Here is an 18427-nt window from a genome sequence, read left to right on the forward strand (position 1 = left end):
ATCTTTGTGCTAAATGAAAATGTCATTATAATTTTCTCTCATTTTATAGCTGACAGTGAAGTGCTTTTTTTGTCCTTTGGGAGTTTTCAAGATTTCATTTTTTTTCAGCTAATTCTGTGGCTAACCCATACACTGCTAAAAAGTAAAAAATCTAACTGAGCCATTTGTTTCAGTAGTTTCAAAATATTTCATTTTTTTTGCTTTCACTTATAAATTAAAAATTAAAATCAAAATATATTTCAAACTAAATAAACGTTCACTTGGAAAAATATGTATTGGGACACTTGCAATTATTTTGAAAAGGCTTTAACATCTTTTTTTCAGTTTAGAAGTCTCATGAAAACTGCATTATTCAATCCAAACCTTTCTGCCTGTTTGGCATTTTCCAGCACGAATTTTTCATGGAAAACCCCAGATATAATCCATTTTCTGTCATCAATTCAGTATATCAGTGTGTTCTTGTTTGGGATGACTTCTGAAAAAGAATAATTGAGAATTTCATGCTGCATTGACCCAGCACTGAAATTCTCAAATATTGCTAAAATTATCCATGCTTCTGAGTATCCTTTCATGGAAAAGGTTGCATTTCTCAGGGCCTATATACCTGTGGCCCCTTTTATTCCTCTCAAATAGGATTGATCTACATATGTCTGTAGAAGTAAAAAATTATCATGGGTTTTGTACAACTTGTACACTATTTCATTGTCAGTGTGTAAACTCCACAGCAAGTGTGTTAGAACTTTGTCCTGCAAGGAAAAATGTACTCTTGATATTTCAGATGAAATGTTCTTGTTTCCTGTCATCCAAGGCACAGAATTCACCAACAACACAGAAGAACTTGCACTGTTGAGGTGGGTAAAGCCATATTCACTAAATAACTTGTTATTTTTTGCAGAGCATAAATCATTTCTAAGCATTCAATTAGCAATTTTTGGTATTTTTAACCCCCTAAGAAAATTACCACTGCTGCTTTTAATGTTCTTTTGTTCAAGCCTTGTATAGGCATTTGTCACAAGTGGAAAGTTGGTGTAAATTCTCTACAGAAGAAATGTTGAATCAAGAGGGCAAGATTTGGTTGATGTTTCTGTTCATCTTGAAGGAGGGAACCTGCTGCTATAGATCTCAAGTGATGCTCGTAGGAAGAACAGCATGTACAAGGAGGAGAGCCAAGAACCTGCCACTAGAGATAAACCCTGGGTACAGTGTCAAGGTAAGGGCCCTCACCAGCCATTCAGGAAATTTGTTCTTCCTGACTCTTGCTGCCCTGCTTACCTTCTTCCCTTAGTGCATCCTGTTGTTTCCCTCATCTCACCTTGCAGAAAGACAGGACAGCCTGAGGTTTCACACATGTTTCTGAAGAGAGGATTATCTGGCCTGGAAGTAACAATTGGGTTAGACCAAAAGTCCTCCTCCTGTGAGGAGCAGCTGAGGGAACTGGGAGTGTTTGGAGAAAAAGTGGCTCAGGGAGACCTTATAATTCTCTACAATTCCCTGAAAGCAGTTTGTAGTCAGGTGTGGGTCATCTTTTCTCCCAAGTAACAAGTCACAGGACAAGAGGAAACAGCCTCAAGTTACACCAAGGGAGGTTTAGATCGGATATTAGGGAAAATTTCATCACTAAAAGGGTAGTCAAGCATTGGAACAGACTGCCCAGTGAAGCAGTGCAGTCAACATCCCTGCAGGTGTTCAAAAAATGTGTAGATGTGGTGCTTAGGAATATGGTTTAGTGGCAGACCTAGCAGTATTAAGTTAATGGTTGAACTTGATGATCTTCAGTAGTTTTTTTCAACCTTAATGATTCCATGATTTTATGATCTCTGTGGCAGAACCCCCCAGCTGATTCACAGGAAAATGTCAGAAGTCAAAATTAATTCTTCTCATGAGATATTCTTCACATTAGTATCATTCAGTGTGATACAGACTGGCTACAAATGTTGAATAAACCAAGAATGTTTTATGGTATTTTTCCAGATGATATTTTTGGTATTCTGTGGCAGAAAATCCTGAAATTTAAGTATGCTGCATTACAAAAAATTTTATTCACTTCAAGTATCTTTTGCTCCTTGTATTAATATAGTCTATAAATATTCCCCCCTTCAGAATGTTCTTCATAACATTTGTCACAGTATAAATCTCAGGCATGTCCTTTCAAAGAGCTTAAAATTTGTCTACTTTTTCTTTAATGGAAGCAGATACAAAGAATTACCAACAAGACAACCACTGTCAAACCCAAATGTTGTTACTGAGACTGAAATGCTTCCAAAAATTAATTATTTAAAATAATCCAAAAGGTGCAAATATCCAAAGATCAGGCAGATCTATAAAACCTGCCTGCAGCAAAATCATGCAATTAGAATCATGCTCATAAGTGTTGCAGTCTTAAAACATTAATAGATCATTTTAATGGAAGGAGTTATTAAAATTGTATTTGATTTGCATTATTACAACACTGAACGCACTATGGAAAACTGAGTTCATGAGTGAGGTACAGCACAAACCAGTCTTATTATCTGAGCTGGAACTTTAAAACAGAGTATGCTTTACAGTTCTGCCTGAGTTTTCTTCAGTTTTATTTCTCTTCTAAATTGATAAGAACTCTGGGGTTTATATTAGAAATAGAAAATGAGGAGGAGAAGAAGAAAATAGTTGGAGATTGAAATAAAGACTGAAAAAAGCAATTAGAGGAAAAAACAATCCTATCCAAAGTAAGTAATTTTTATAATAAATGAGATGTATTGTTGTTATCATGACCACTATCAAAAATCCCACAAATTGCAGGGTTTCTGTGGATGACTTAGGAGAAAGTTGACCCAAATGTGGAAGCAATTATAAAGAAATTCATAGCTCTTTAGTAAACATTCCTTGTTTTATTTCTGTTACGAATAGACTATAATTTGTGGATCTCTATCTGACATCTTTTTATTTGGCACTTACCCTCCCTGACCTGTTTATAAAATTCCCTGTTTCATTAATGGGGCATCACCAGCAAATTTGATGCACAAACATCTCCTTTAATCCAGTAGTAGGAAGCAGAGTTTTTTGGAGTTAATAATCACTTCTAATAGACTTAGGAACAAACCTGCAAGAGTCAATATATATAATCATAATTACAAAGTGGAAGAAGGAATACAATTTCTTTGCAACTGAGATATTTTTAGGGGTTTTATTCTTTAGAATCCCTGCACAGGTATGTCCCTCATGCACAGTTGTCAAAAATAGTGTTTAGGCATTTAAACTCAAGTTGATTTAATCCAGTACAGAAGTATGCTCTAAATTTTTCATGGCAGTGCAAATGTGTAAAAATTATGTCTTCGGGTACAAAAACTCCATTGTAGTTAGAACTATGCCAATAAATTAAATTAATGAGAGTATTTCTATTAAAAATAGAAATAGTGTTGTGTAGAAAAAATATCCTCTATCTTCTGAACTTAAAATATGTTTTAAAATTCAATGTTCAGATCCTTAGCAGGTGTAAATCATCACAGAAATTATGCTGTTACACTTTACATGATATTACCAAATTGTCTTGCTGGTAATTAAGAATATCCTCTGTGGAATAAGGACCAATGACAGGAGAAAGTATAAGTTGATATTGTCTCAGCACGCATAAGTGGTAGACAGAAATATTCATGTGCATAATCTTACACCTTGGCTACATGATACCCAGCGGGCTAAAGTAATAGTGTACAGAATTATCTTGGAAAAGGCAATTCTCAACAGAAACTAAAAATCTTATGAATCGTCTGTGTTTCTCATAATTATACGTGGCAAAAATGAAGATAAAACTAACAGGCATGCTCTTGGAAAATGTTTCTTTAAAAATGAATCTTTAAACTTCCAGCATATTATACTCAAACATTTTTCAAGCTGAATTTTCTGTATTTTATCCCAAGAAAATTGAGATCTCTTTCTCCATTTCTTTTCATGGCTCTATTATGTCTATAATCCACAGCCCAGGGAAACATATATAATTCCTGTTAGTCAGGAAGGGAATGAAGTCATTCTGATCAAACATGAAATTTTTGCCCTGAATTTCTGATGTAAATTTCAGGGGGAAAGGCCACCTCTGAATTCAACAGCCACCTCCATAAAGAACCAAACAAGCCACTCTGTCTGCTACAGCACAGCTCACTTAACTTACCGGCATAATGAGACTTTTCCAGAATCAAACTTTTCTTTGAAAAGCAAGTGCTTCCCTTCCACGGTATTTGAAGTGAATCTCTCCTGATTCTTGTGAAAATTATTTTAACAGCTTCCTTAAAGAGATGTCCATTTTGAGCAAGGTATTTGAGCAATTCCTCAGGACTGCAATTTCAGGTGTTCCTGGAACATGCTCTGACCTCTGTGTTCAGCTCATGGCTTTTCTCAATATACTTTGGGCTTTTGAAATCCCTTCTTTTCAATGCCAGCTAAGTCAATGTGGGGATGTTAGGTCTAAATTCCACATAACAAAACATATAGCTGATGACTAATTCCCTATTTTCTCATTTTGGATAGTAAGATCAATTTTGGTTCTACTATCCAAAAAATTTTGATATAGTCAACTGAGGGAGGGAAAACACAGTGCATAGTGATGAATTGTGCTTGGATGTATATGCTTAAAATGTCCTGCAAGTCCAGAGCAACCAGAATTATGATGTCATAAACAGATGACATTAAAATATGTGAAGACGAAAATATCTTCTGTATGAACTACTTATGTAAATTTTTATTGCAGATATTGAAGGATATTCTAGATTAGCAGAAATCAAAAAATAATTAGGCTTGTATATAAGATGAGTCTTTGATCTTCTATAAAATTTAGAAGGCATTACTGTGTATTAGAGGCCCCCTGAGCAAGAATCGTTATCTAGGCATCAAGTGCAAACACATTATCATCAGAAGACTTATTCCAAGGTATGAAAAAAATCCACTAATACCAGGAAGAAACAAAAATATTTGTAAGCTTCTTTTGAAACCTTCAGAACCAAACCAGGACACCTCGATGTAAGGCAGGCTCCAGCAACATTGGCCCACCAGGATCTCTGATCAGGCAGTTTCCTGATCTTCATGTCTGCACACTCCAAGCAGGGACATGATCAATATTAGTGCCTTTTTGAAGCGGTTCAATATATGAGGTTCTTTTTTAACCTGTTGGTATTCTGACTTCTCTTATGTCCTGTAACTTGGGGAAGGGCATCTTTTTCCGTATTAATATAGAACATGCAAGTATCCACATACAAAGAGTAATCAAACATTTTCTGCTGTAAAACAGCAAGTATTTTGTACAGAGGGAAAATCCTGCAACCTGCCTACTAAACGACAAGAACAAAGAGTTTCCTATGTATGGCCCCCAGTGAAATCATCCCATTTTGTGCATATTGGAGCTTTTCAAATCTCCAGAGTTTTGTGTTTAGCAAAGCAGATGTGCAAATGGAGATCCGGGTGACCTCCCCTCTGAGGATCAGGCCTTTGACATACATTACTCCCCTGCTGACTGCAAGAGAAGTGTGGATCAGTTGGCATTTCACACCTGCAACTAATGTAGAAGTTGTAACAATATAAGTGAGCATTAGGGACAGAAGCGATGCTTTGGACACAAACCAGCTATATTTAACGGGCAAGGTGCAAATCCATATTACAACTCGGGATATGTATTAGCTCCAGCCCTTCTTTAACCTAGAAAGAAGGAATTATATCCAAGGGAACTTACCTCTAAGAGTTTCTCTTTCCTCTGGCAGAAGTGATGATTAGGCTAAAACTGGCCATTTGTTTTATCTGTAGGTGGGGAATAGACAATTTAGTCCGTGCGGCTTCAGCTGTCTTGGCTCAAGATCCTGATCTACAATACGAACCTCTTCACAATCAATAGAGCAATGAACTTGGAGTAGAGCCAAGGACCTTTCCGGGCAACTTTGGCCTGGACTGAGCTGACCTGGTAAATCTGCAGGAGGGGGGAGAAATTGCACTGAACATCCTGAGTTCTCCAAGTTCTCTCTGCCTTGGGAAGTCTGTGCCTCCAGTGAGGCTAGTGGGGCCAGGAATTACGACAGCTTTTCACATACTATTTTCTTGATGGTAGCAGATGCTCTGTACTGTTCCTTGGGCCTTTTGGACTTCATTAATGCTCCAGCATGTATTCTTCTATGACTGATCACTACAGCAGATCTATCAACTGCAGAGCATTTTGGATTGGATGTATTTGTCTGCTGCCCCATTTAGGAGTAGCAAATCTTGTTGGGTGGGTAGAAAGGTACCATCATCCTTCATGTCAGCTTGCTCTAGCCCTGGGAACTCATCTGCACTTGATGAGGTTTGGAGGATTCTTCGTCAGTGTCTAAAGATGGCCACTCTGATACTTCCCAGCCTACAGCCTGATGTCTCCAGTCTTTCTTCCTGGCTGAGAAATGTCACAGGTGGAAATGAGCAGTTTTGTCTCCTCCTGCCAGGTGTACAGGGTGGGAATGGGTCACACCACCACATCTCTCCTTGAAAAGTCAAGGGGTGCAACCCCCACCAAAATGGGCCCCTGGGCAGTTATATGGCATTTGTCTTGAGAAAAGAAACCGATTTGTCACCTCATTGCTTAATGGTGTCATCCCAAGGCAGAGCTGAGGACCATCTATGGACTAGATAAAATGATATTATTAACACTGTATTCATCATGTTCTAAGGATATTCTCATTTCCAATCTCAAAATGTGATACAACATTAAAATTGTGGTGAGGTTTTCAATTACATAAATATTAATGTATAGGTTCTTCTACCAAAGAAAGCAAAGCATCTCTCCCTACTCATCTTTCTGATTTCTGTTAGAAGATACAACAGCTCCAAAGTAGATGAGAGCTGTTGTCAGGTATGACCCCTTGGCCTAAGACCTGTATATACACATAGGAAAGATGTTCTCCAGAATAACATAGGCTGCAGATGAAGTATGTGTGGACACTTTGGTGTAATGGGATTGTAAGTACATATTCTGCAAAATGCATTTTGTATGTAGTTGAGAATAGTGGTGTGTACAACTCAGAGTTATCAAGTACGTTAAAACAGGTAGGAAGGGCACAGAAGAGACAGGGGAAGGTACAGATGAAGGCAGGAGAACAGGAAAGATGATTGATGTGGAGACAGCTAATAGGATGACAAGTGTGACAGGCAGGATCAGGTAGGACAAATCCAGATGGTTTATTAGGAGATGGAAAAATGCCTCTCTGGTACTGTATATTTAGTGTTTTTCCAAAGTGACATTACAGTGCTTTTTCTACTCTTGCTGCAAACAAAGCACTGAAGTTCTTCTGATTATTTTTTCCCTGTGTAAGATGTCCTTTACGCTGTGATGAGATCACTGGTGTATTAGTTCATTTTAATCTTTTCAGAAAGAATCTAGGAACTGCGGTGAGGTCATGACTGCAGTAATGTCTAAAAGGATGGTTTTATGGAGGAAAAAAGAAATATTCCTCTCATTTAGCAAAACTGTAACAGAATTTGTTGTGTGTTGGACTAGTTAAGGTTTATCTAGTTTTCTGTTACATCCCTTTGTAAAAGACAACATGCTTCATATTCTTGTTCTTTCCCTAAGTATTGTATAAATCTATCAAAGCTTGTGGACAAATCACCTTGCTAGAGCAGTGTTCTACCTGAACAATCATCTATCAGCATCCCTACCCATGGTACCACCCCAGTCATAAAGTCAGGAGCGGGGTAAAAAATCTGATTCCTCTGATGACCTGAATGTCCTCACATTAGATCCTCTGTATCATTCAGGAGGCAGATGCCTCACCGAGAACATCCTAGTTCCCATCTCTTTCAAGGAGAAAAATCCTTGAGGCATCCCCTAGGGTCATGGTATCACTTCTTAATATGACATATTTGTGCCTCACGGATCAATGGAGCAATGTCAGGCATGAATTTGGACTGTGACATTTCAGGCAATGACCTAAAAAAAAGAGTGACTTGGGAGTGCCAAAATTTCCCTGTTACGCTGATTTTTAGCTCCAGTCTTTTCCACTCTCTGTGGAAGTGACAAGACTTAATGATATAATTCTGAAAGGTCTCTGGATGGATTTAGTGCTGGAAAGAAACATGTAGACAGATTGAATCACGTGCCTCTCTTTACCATGTATTGTATTTTAATGTGTTCTAATGAACTTAAAAATTACTCCCCAGCGTGCTTGCTGCCTGGGTCAGAGGGGTTATTTTTGAGTTTGCCATCTTCCTGGATTCCTGAGACAATTCCCTCTGGATTTGTTGGGTCAACAACAAAGTAGTGATAACAAATATGCTCCTGCTTTAATCCAGCACTGTGCTTTCCCACTCTTTGCAAAGTGGATTTGTGCATACTAAGAGTTACACTGCTCCTAGTTTAGCAACTTTAGGGCATTAGCAACATTCAGCACAAAACCAGTTGCCCTTTCATGTCCAGAGACCAAATTTCCTGGATGATCCGTGGAACACAGAAGATGCTGGAGGTTTAGTTTTGCTCTAAGGGTTTGAGCTTTAGTTACCCAGAGAGGAGTGGGAGATTAATGGTGTTCATTGGTAGTGACAGGGACCTGTGTGCTCTGAATCCCACTGCAAGCAAAGAAGAACCCACCTCTACATATTACTAATATGCATAACTATGGGAAGTCTTTTAAAAGAAAAAGACTTATTAATAATGCCTAGTGGTCTGGATGTCTAAATATAAATTGTTAGGAATTTCTTCAGGCTTAGGGGGAGGTGGGGAAATGGGTTAACATTGCATTGTTTCAAATTACAGGGTTTTAAATTGCTTAAAATGATAAGCAGAGAGGGTTTCCACGCCAGATTTGAGACGTTTGTTCTCTTTTATTTGTACTAAAATTTCAGCTTGATCTCACATTGTCGTTCTACCCAGACTGCTTCCCAGACCAGCTAATTTGTCTACCTGTGTTCCATTTTAGGCCTTGGTTTTAATTTGAGGATGATTCCTGCTAATGCCAAAGCCTGGATAGGACATCCATTAAAAGTCTACACAGCAATTGAAATGGAAAATTCCAAAAGAAACCCTATTAGAGTTTTTCTCCATCAAATCAACATTACAGACTTCTTATGCATTTCTTAATTAGACATTGATATTAACTGGACTGATGCATGATTTAAATCTAGCTCTTAATCTCAGCTATTCTATGCTGCTGTAGTTTTTATGACATCCAACTAGCGACTGCTTTATGCATTAATCTAGCTGGAAAACCACCTTCACATTTTTTTTGTCTTTTTTTAGAAGAATAAAGGCCCCAAGAAGGAAATGAAAGCTTTTGGGTTCAGCCATTAGTAATTTTCTGCTTAGTATTTGAAAAATTGCTTATTTTAATTGCTTCATAGAAGAAAAAGATATCAAAGCTAACGTTCTTTCTCTCCAAACTTTGTAATTATTTCTCTTAGAGTCTTATTTGAAATGCCTTGAAAGGATTTTCATTGAAATGTAGATTTCTTCTCTTTCAAAAGTACTTTTATTCCCCCGTGCTTCTTTCCTTTTTTTTTTTTCCTAGTGACTTCCTCTCTAGATTTAGAGCAAAATACATAGTCTCCAATCTCTGGACACCACAGCATGTGTCACACAGATGTCCATTTAAGTGTCATCTTCTTTAAACCTACCCTTCCCATGACATATAGACTGTGCTGACAATTGGTTTTAGGTCTTAGTCTGGTGTCCTTGGGCTTCCTCCAGGGACAATGAAGAAAAGTCATAGGTGTTATAGGGGTTTGCTCTGTCAGAGTCAACTCGATTTGAAAATTTCTGTGCTATTTGCTTATTAATGTCACTACCAAAATCAGGGGAACCTAATGGAAAAGTTTTATAAATGCTAGTGAGCGTGTCAGTGAGCTGATGTCTGGGGCTTGTGGCAAAGCCAAGGGACAGGTAAGCTTTGTCTAGTTTTGGGTTCTGTTTCCAGCAGTATAAATCCTGGATATCCTAATCCAGAAAGGAATTCGTTAACCAAACCCTTTAGTTAATTCTGCCTATTTAAACATCAGTAGCACAAAGCTTCAGGATCATGTTGGCCTCCTCAGTAATCCTTGATACCAATACAGCAATAGTAGCAAGAAGTTCTTTATTTCACCTATACATTTTCAGGGAGCATTATTTACTAATGGATTATGATCTGGTCAAAATGATCTATACATTCATTACATCTGGAGTGGGCTTTCATAACTCACAGCACCTAAGAATGAGGTAAAACTCAACATTTGTTTATAGTGTTGCAATTCTCCTCAGCAAAAAAAAGTGCAGAGAAAACACTGTCCTAAGCATCTGTGATCTGCTCCAAGTCCCAGGTGATTTCTCATGCCAGCTCAAAAACATTTTTAAGAGTCTCAGAAAAGTGGGGACCTGGCTGTCTCAGAGACACCTCAAAATACAGTTGGTCCTCTGCAAATAAGTCATCCTACAAACCTCATGTGGTCGCAAACCAAGACAATAGCTGAGGTTATCTCCCTGGAGGAATCACCCCAGTGGAACAAAACACTTTGAGAAGACTGAAATGAAGCTAAAGCATTCTCAATATCAGATTTTACATGTTTTTTGGGGGTTTTTTTGCAGTAACACAAAAGGAAGAAACAGAATAAGAAAATGAGTTAGAGGGAGATGGAGAGAGAGATGGTCTCTTAAGCAAAGCTACTTTTTTACTCTCTGAATTTGCAGTCCTGATAGACATCTTTATTCAAAATTACTCATTTTTTATATGCAGATACTGTAGCTTTCAGTACTAGGGCCTAGATTTGTCTGGACAGATTTCTCTCTTATTTCCACAATAAAACTTAATTATCCTTTTTATGTCTTCAGATACTTCCAGACATTTCTTGAACTGTTTCTGGGGACACAGAGCAGCTGATGGGTCAGTCAGTAAAGTAAATACTGTGCATCCCTGTTGGCCACACATTCTCAAAGGTAAAAGCCCTTTGGCCTAGGTCTTAGAAAAATTTGAGGGCTAGTACATGTAATTTTCTCAGATCTACTTTTGCTGAGCTTTTTTTCTGAATAGGCAGGGACTATTTTAATTGCACCACCAGTTATTTTCTCAGCACCTTTCTATGTATTACTTGGAAGCATCTAAATGTGACTAACTCACCTGGAATCTGTAGAAGGATATTTGAATGCGTCATCTCTGAGACAAGAATAACCCCTCATGAAATCCAGGGTGGAAATCACTGCGTGGTTTCAAACACCCCTTCCTGTATCCCTGCTGTTGCAGCAGGAAGGAATGCATCTGAGTTGTTAAAGTCCAAATGACTAAATAAATTGGTTCAAAGCAATAGTAGTAGCACAGAGGGACATGTAAGTAGCTGGTATTGAGTAGTTACTAAACTTTAGGACACTTTCTTGGTTTCATCCATAAAGAAATCTATGACAAATTATCCATTATTACTACTTTCAATCTGAGAAAAACTAACATAGAGTAGTCAACATGGAAAGGTTGCATAAGATAACCCAAGACCTGCAAGTACTTAAAAGAAAATGATAAGTAACCATTCAGGTTCTGAGCACTATTTTTTATCTTTCATTTTTTTTTAGTCTCAGTTGTTCAACTAGGAAAGTAAAGAAGTGTTACAGCTAATTAAAGCAAAAGTTGGCTTAAGGAAATAACCCAAATAATCAGAAAGGAGAGAGAGAGCACAATTGTGTGTGTTTTACAGAATCACTTATGAATGAAATGCTAAGTCCTAAGGAACTGACCTGGTAAAATAATATTGCTATCCAAATAGAGGAGATTTTGTTGTAGTACCCAGATAGGTTTTATCAGGTTGAAAAACTAGCTCAACAAATGATGAACAAATGAAATTTTCCTAGACTAAGATGAACAACAGACCTTATACATTGTATAAAACCCAAATTAAACAAAATTTCTCTTACCCTGGAATAGTATTCACTCTGCAGTTACACCTCTGCATGAAAGTTACTTCTTCCAAGTCCAACTTGAGACCTCAGCATGAAAGCAGGAACCAGGATGGTGCAGTATCACTGAGACCACACATTCTGTCATACCAAAACCAGAAATTAAGATGTCAGTGTGGTATAAAATACAAGTTTCTCCATCACACCCAACCTACACTTTTTCCTGATGAGTTTATCACACTTAATTTCCACTATCCTGGAAGAACAGATAATCTGTTTTCTATAAATACAATAAAGAGTGCTTCAAATGACATGGCATTTATTCAATTCATCATTTTGGTCATTTAAAATAATTATAAAGAGAAAACATGCTGAAAGCAACAAGCAACAGGATCCCAGGACTGAGGGTCTTGGGCTGGGTCCCCCTTTTAGCTGTTGATAGGTTCTGCTACCTAAGACCTGTCACATCAACTTCCAGCCTGGATGCATTTACCTGACTCCATAAAGGAGATACTGTGCACTGTTAATAGGGCTCTTACAGTCCCGAGTGCTGTAGGATCTGTACAGTGCATGGCAAAAAACTGGGTCCTGATCTCACCTCTGTCCTCACTCACTGCCACTGCAAAATGAGTGATAAATAATAATAATAAGCTCTGAATAATTATGTATTGCCTTTACAGTGAAACAGGCCTTGAGCATTGTGAGCTCTCCAGTGGGAGAAGTTCCATTTAAAAAATATCTCTGGCATAAAAATGAATTGGATCCTGTCACATGAATGGCCTGCATTTACTATTCTTTTCACCTACCTTCTAGTTGTTCATTTTTTGAGCTGACTTGTGCCTCTTCCCCCACTGTCAGCTGTACCTGGCTAACAAGAACTTGCTGGAAATGGAGTAGTAAATAAATAAATAAACACAGAAAAACCCTGCTGACTTGTCAGGTGCACTATTACAACCAGGATGTAAAATGATCAAACACGTGCTACTTCTGAATGTCTCATGATTCACATCACAAACAGGAAGGGAGAAAACTGAAAGAGGATTTTGACCAGTGATAAGGAATTTGGAACAATGTTGGATTTTCAGATCATAAGAAATTCAGGACAAGTCTGGATTGAATTCTTCATCACAGGTATTCTCCTTCCCATTACCATTGTAGCATCAAGCACTGCATCCATCATCTGCAAGAAGCCAGCACTTGGACAACACTAATATCAAGACCACTCCACTATAGCCAACAAAATCAGTCAGCATCTCTGCTCTAAGATAATGAAAATATTTGGATAGTTCAGGAGGACTCCTCTCCTAACCATCCAACAGCTCTTAGTATGATACCAGGGCTCCTTGTGTCACCCATTTCAAATTTGAAGCTCTTGGAAGAGGTCACAGTTCATAACTGCTGCATTGGTCTTGCCTCATGTATGGGACATCTGCCCCAAGAGATGGAGTAAAACAGAGCAGGGTAGAGGCAGAAACAACCCAAGTAACCTAATGGATGTTTTGTGGGGGAAAAGAGGAGATTAATTAATGGGAAAACTCTGCTTTAAGTGTCCTGGAGCAACTATTGTGACACTGAAGCAGCAAGTTTCTGTGTGGCTTTAAGACATCTGCCCTAAGGAAACATTCGCAATTGAAACTTCATCCTTTTTTTCCCAAATCTCCAATTCCCATGGGCCAGCAGTTGCCTTGCTAAATGAAATGCTTCTTTAGGGAGACCGGCTGGCCCCAGGGATTGGTAATGCAATATAGAGCCTTTCATCTCTCACCCATGAACCCAAGTCAAACAGAGTTTGGTAAATGGCCAATAACCCTTACTATCCCAGGGCTGTTTGGTGACCTGTGCGAAATGAGGAGGGTCATCTCTGTGTCTGTTTACCAGAAGGCAAGTGTCAACTTCACCATAAAAAGGGACATGGTTACTACTCATTATCACCCAATTTAACATTCTGAAGACAAGAGAATGAGCCTGGAAAACTCAGTCATCTTCTGACCCAACGATGGCGGTCCCAGTACATCAGGGCTTGAAGAACATTAATGAGGACAGTTGCATTGTAGCAAACCAGGCTGTGCCTCTCCTGCCAACAAGAAATCCAAGCCTGAACTACTCACAGAAGCATGTGATTGCAGTTTTTCCCAGATCTATGTGGAAATCCACAGGATTCAGTTCAGTTTTTAGGCGCAGCAGGCACTGAAGCACAGCCATGAAGTTACAGAATGTTGCAGACTTCTGCAAATCTGCATTTATGGTCTTAAATAGACACAGGAAACCTGAGTAGGGACACAACATCCAGCATTGATAGAGTTAATGTGCTGAGAAATCCTTCCTTGGAAGGCTCTGTTTCCTCACCCATCATTAATATAGTGGTCTGGTTACCAAAATAGCTGTATTTGAAAGGGTTGAAGGCCAGAAGATCTCTGCAATACCCATTCTTGCCCTATGCACTCCTCATTTTAAGGTCAGACCTTTAGCATCAGGAACCTGTTAGAAGAAAGAGGAATCACTTTAAAAGTTGTTGCCACTCTGGGGATTACCCTGGAAGGTCCAAGAGGGTAAAGGGAAGGGCAGGGGCAGATAAACACTTGGCCACATGAAAAATCAGCTGTGCCTAAATTTCAATACATCTGCATAAACCTCCCAAGACTCCAACCAGCCTGTTCTTACTCATAGTGTTCCTAGTCACCACTATTATTTTTGTAGCCCTTCTTATGCCATGGCAATGATAACATTGTCATTGTCAACTGTGAGTTACTGTTTAATCCCTCCTATCTTGATTAACTGCATTAAATAAGTATACCTATGTTAATTAAACAGAAGATGGCAGAGGCAGCTTTTACTTCTTACTCTTTTATGTAGACCATTTCCCAGGGCTATGCAGGCTGTTGAAAAATAACAATACAGACACACCACACATCATATTTCATCACAGCTGATAAAGCTATTTTACTTGTACAGTGGTCCATGATTCTTTTTGCATATCACAGTATAGGTTTAATTACCATGCTGCTGCTGCATGGCAGCTCCTCTCGCTTTTTCTTTTTTTTTATTTGTATTATTTGCAAGCGGTAATCATGTTTTCCTGTCATCCCCGAGCAATGTGCATGCGTGCGTACAGGCAAATGCCAAGCCTGGAAAGGAAATTTGATGCGTGTCCATGAATTGGAGTTTTCAAACTTTGGCTGAAGATTAGTACATGTAAACATAGCTCTGCCCCCTTCATCTTGGATAATTGGCCACAAATGCTACTTGACACTTCTCAAATCAGACACTTTACATACTTCTGAGCATAGCTGAACTTTTTTGGCAGGAATTAATTTGCTTTGCAACTTAGCTGCTCATTCCTGGCCCGATCCCTGCTCCAGTGATTTCAGGGCAATGTTCTGCTAGTGCGGGGAGCACAGAGGCAGGACTGGATCTGTTTGCTAGTGTTGACGAGTCTGCCTTGGTGACTTCCTCAGAAAAACAATTACTGCAGCTAATGTTCTACCCTTTGCCAGCTCTGATTAACATTGGGATTTTTACCTTCGGTTCCATCTTTCTACTCCAGTTACTGTGCAAGTTACATTGCATCAGGGGACATCTCAGAGAAAAAAAAGAAGGTGATGTAGCACCACCAGAAAATGCAACTTCTGACATGCCAGGACCCTTCCACAGCAGCATCAGCTTTATGGGAGATGGTTACAGACACCATCAGCCTCCAAAGAAACTGTCTCACTTTTTTCCTGCCTCCCTGCTAACTGTGCATGCTCCAACAGAGAAGGGAAATCCATTTCTGAAGTACTGATGAAGTTTGAAGTAGCCACAGAATTCCATGCTATTAAAGCAGCCCCCTGTTTGCTCTGACATTACAGTGTGTTTACTCACCATGTACGGGTACTGCAGGAGCTGAGCAGACCATATGCCCACTTAGAAGGGCTGCCAGGTCTCAGGGAGCATTACTGTGCCTGTTCCAGGAAGGGTTTGGGGCAAGAACACATTCCATAAAGGTTTTCACCAGGAATATTGTATTTTATCTGGTGATATATTTCTGTCCAGACACTGGACTAAATGGCAGTTTATCAGAATATCCATCTAGATCTATGAATAACCAATGGAAAATATCATTTGCCCTTTATTCACTGTGATGTTGATAAGCTGCAGCATATTAAAAATATTTGTCAGTTTGTACTTTTCAGCTGTCAAGTGAGATGTGTGCCAGCATGCCCTGTTCATGCTGGCTGCTTCATCCAGAAAATGGAGAGAAAATGATGAAACAATGTCAGTTCTAGAAGAGGGCAAAGGTTCACACAAGCTATTTTATCATTATTGTCTAGCTTATCACTAACACTAAATCTGTAAATTAGAATGAGCTCCTACCTGCAGAAGTAAAGAATGAAACTTAATGCTGTGCTTCAGTAGACCAGGACAGGAGCAAATCCCTGGTGATGCACTCATGTTGCCTTGGTTCTCAGGGCTTCATGCAGCTCAAAGCACTGATGAGGAGTAGCCAAGACAGAAACTGTTCACATGATGTTTCTCTGGCCTCTGGTATCTTGTGCCATGACCAAGAGCTGACCCATAACCCAGCAACAGACAGGGAACTAGCTGCATCAGCCACCTCTCTATGTGCTTTGTCTCCACATTTTCTAATCATGGTTTTGTGATGGTTCATCCCTAGAAAAGAAGAGTCACTTGTGTTACCAGAGATACAGCAGGTTCACTGTGGAAAAGCAATAATTGCCCCTGAATTTCCCATGGACTAATGGAAGCAAAGACATTGCACGTTAATATGTCTTGGGTTTTCACAGATTCTTGCCTCAAAATAAGCAGATTTAGATGTATTTTGCTTCCTTCTGTTTAACTCTTATATTGGAACCATTATGGGAGTGGTGGGTATGATATTACTGGGTGAACAAGGCAACAATTGGACAAGAGATACTTCATAGCTCCAAAGCCTGAACTTAAGAGAAGGCTTAGTTTCCATTGCTATTATCTATCACTATAAATTTAGCTTTCAGGTCCTAGACATTTTAAAATAACATGTCTAGTGTTAGAATAGGAGAGTATCAGAAAAAGCGAATTACAGGTTACAGGCTTCTAGTATTTACAGTAAAAGAACTGTTATCATAATTACACCTGTAGAGGACTTGTTTATGTTGCTGCTAGGGGACTGGGATGGTAGAATTAGGATATATGGAGAGAAAATATTGCAGAAGGGGAGTCAAATAATTTTGCTGGGACAAAGATGGACTCTAATGTCTACTAAACACATTTCTGTTTTCAGCAGATGAGGTCACCATGTGTGTGTGGACCTGCAATATCAGGTGATTTAGGTGAAACCACTATTGATCGCCAATGTCTGGTATAAATGGAGAAAAACCACAGCAAGGCCCAGCCTCATACACAACCCCCAGACTGGGAGCTGTTGATTTTTTGTGCCACTGAACATCTCCATAGTCTTTGCTGGGTAAGAATGGCAATTGACCAGGCGACTCCATGAGCTCAGCGCTTCACAGATAGAAGTCCTTCTCCAGCATCAAAAAGATCAAACTCAGACTCTCAAACATTTGAAATGAGACTACAATAAGGAAAAAAACACCTTTTTTTTCAGGGGAAAGGTGAATCTCCATTTTGACTAATTATTTTGCAGTCAGGACTAAGGGACCGTTATTAGTACACATGTACTTGCTGGTATAAATCCACCTTCTGGATGTCATTACTGAAAGTCAGTGAACTCGTGCTTCAGTGGCTAAAGATTTACTTGCTTAATGCCTGGTGTCATCAAGAAATTCAGGCTGGCAATGACATCCTACTTGTCTAAGTTAATATACAGCCTTGGACTGTCATTGTTTTTCTTCCCATTCAAACTTACAGCTCCGTATTAGTGTGTGATACAAACCAATGTCACAGCTGAAGTGAATGAAGTGGTGAACGAACATGAGCTTTGCATGTAGATAATTAGAAGTCCAGCTGAGTAGATCACATTATGTATCATAATTATGTTTGCATTTAAAAGCATCTAAAGTATATTATTTCATCTATTACTCCATCTCTTCAGTGCTTTGACTCCAGAGATGAGTCCTGCTATGTGTTTTGGTAGACTTGTTTTCTGAAAAAATTTGGAATAACTTGGAGCTTAAAACATTGCTATGTTACATTGGTAAGTTGTCCCTACTTGAGAACACTTTTGTGTCAGGAGTAAAAGTCCTTGTTTGGCTGTGCTGCAAGAAGCAGGTTGTTATTTAATTATGACAATTGAAACTCATCTGGTTTCTCCAAGTGCAGAAAATATTGATTTACAGTTCAAATATAGAAAAGGCAGAATTAAAAAGCTGGTTTATTTAGAAAATTACTTATTCCTAAAAATGTCTGTTCAGCTTATTTTAAAATTTGATTTCTTATCCCAGGTGAATTACACTGCATTTCTGAATCTCAAGAACTGCTTGTTCCTGATAACAGCTGATCGAAGCACCAGCATGGTTTGGTCATTTTAATTGTAATATTTTTGTTTGCTGCTTTATTGGACAGTAGTGTTTACAAAAGAGAGATTAAGAGCGCCAGAATTACAGAACACAGTTGTTACATGAGACTTAACATTAGTATAGGACCACAGTCTGTAAG

General features: G+C 38.8%; 1 long non-coding RNA gene across 1 annotated transcript in view; it reads right to left on the reverse strand.

The window, feature by feature from the left end:
- LOC139678128 (uncharacterized) overlaps nucleotides 1-18427 on the reverse strand; it is a 216929-nt gene that overhangs the window by 180964 nt on the left and 17538 nt on the right. Inside the window, exons 3-6 of the long non-coding RNA XR_011698962.1 lie at nucleotides 16184-16480; nucleotides 14204-14308; nucleotides 11849-11971; nucleotides 5693-6608 (exon numbers count right to left, since the gene is read on the reverse strand). This is a non-coding gene — a long non-coding RNA (uncharacterized lncRNA). The remainder of the gene's footprint in view (nucleotides 1-5692; nucleotides 6609-11848; nucleotides 11972-14203; nucleotides 14309-16183; nucleotides 16481-18427) is intronic.

Source organism: Pithys albifrons, chromosome 13, assembly GCF_047495875.1.
Source record: "Pithys albifrons albifrons isolate INPA30051 chromosome 13, PitAlb_v1, whole genome shotgun sequence".
In the NCBI taxonomy this organism is placed as follows: domain Eukaryota; kingdom Metazoa; phylum Chordata; class Aves; order Passeriformes; family Thamnophilidae; genus Pithys; species Pithys albifrons.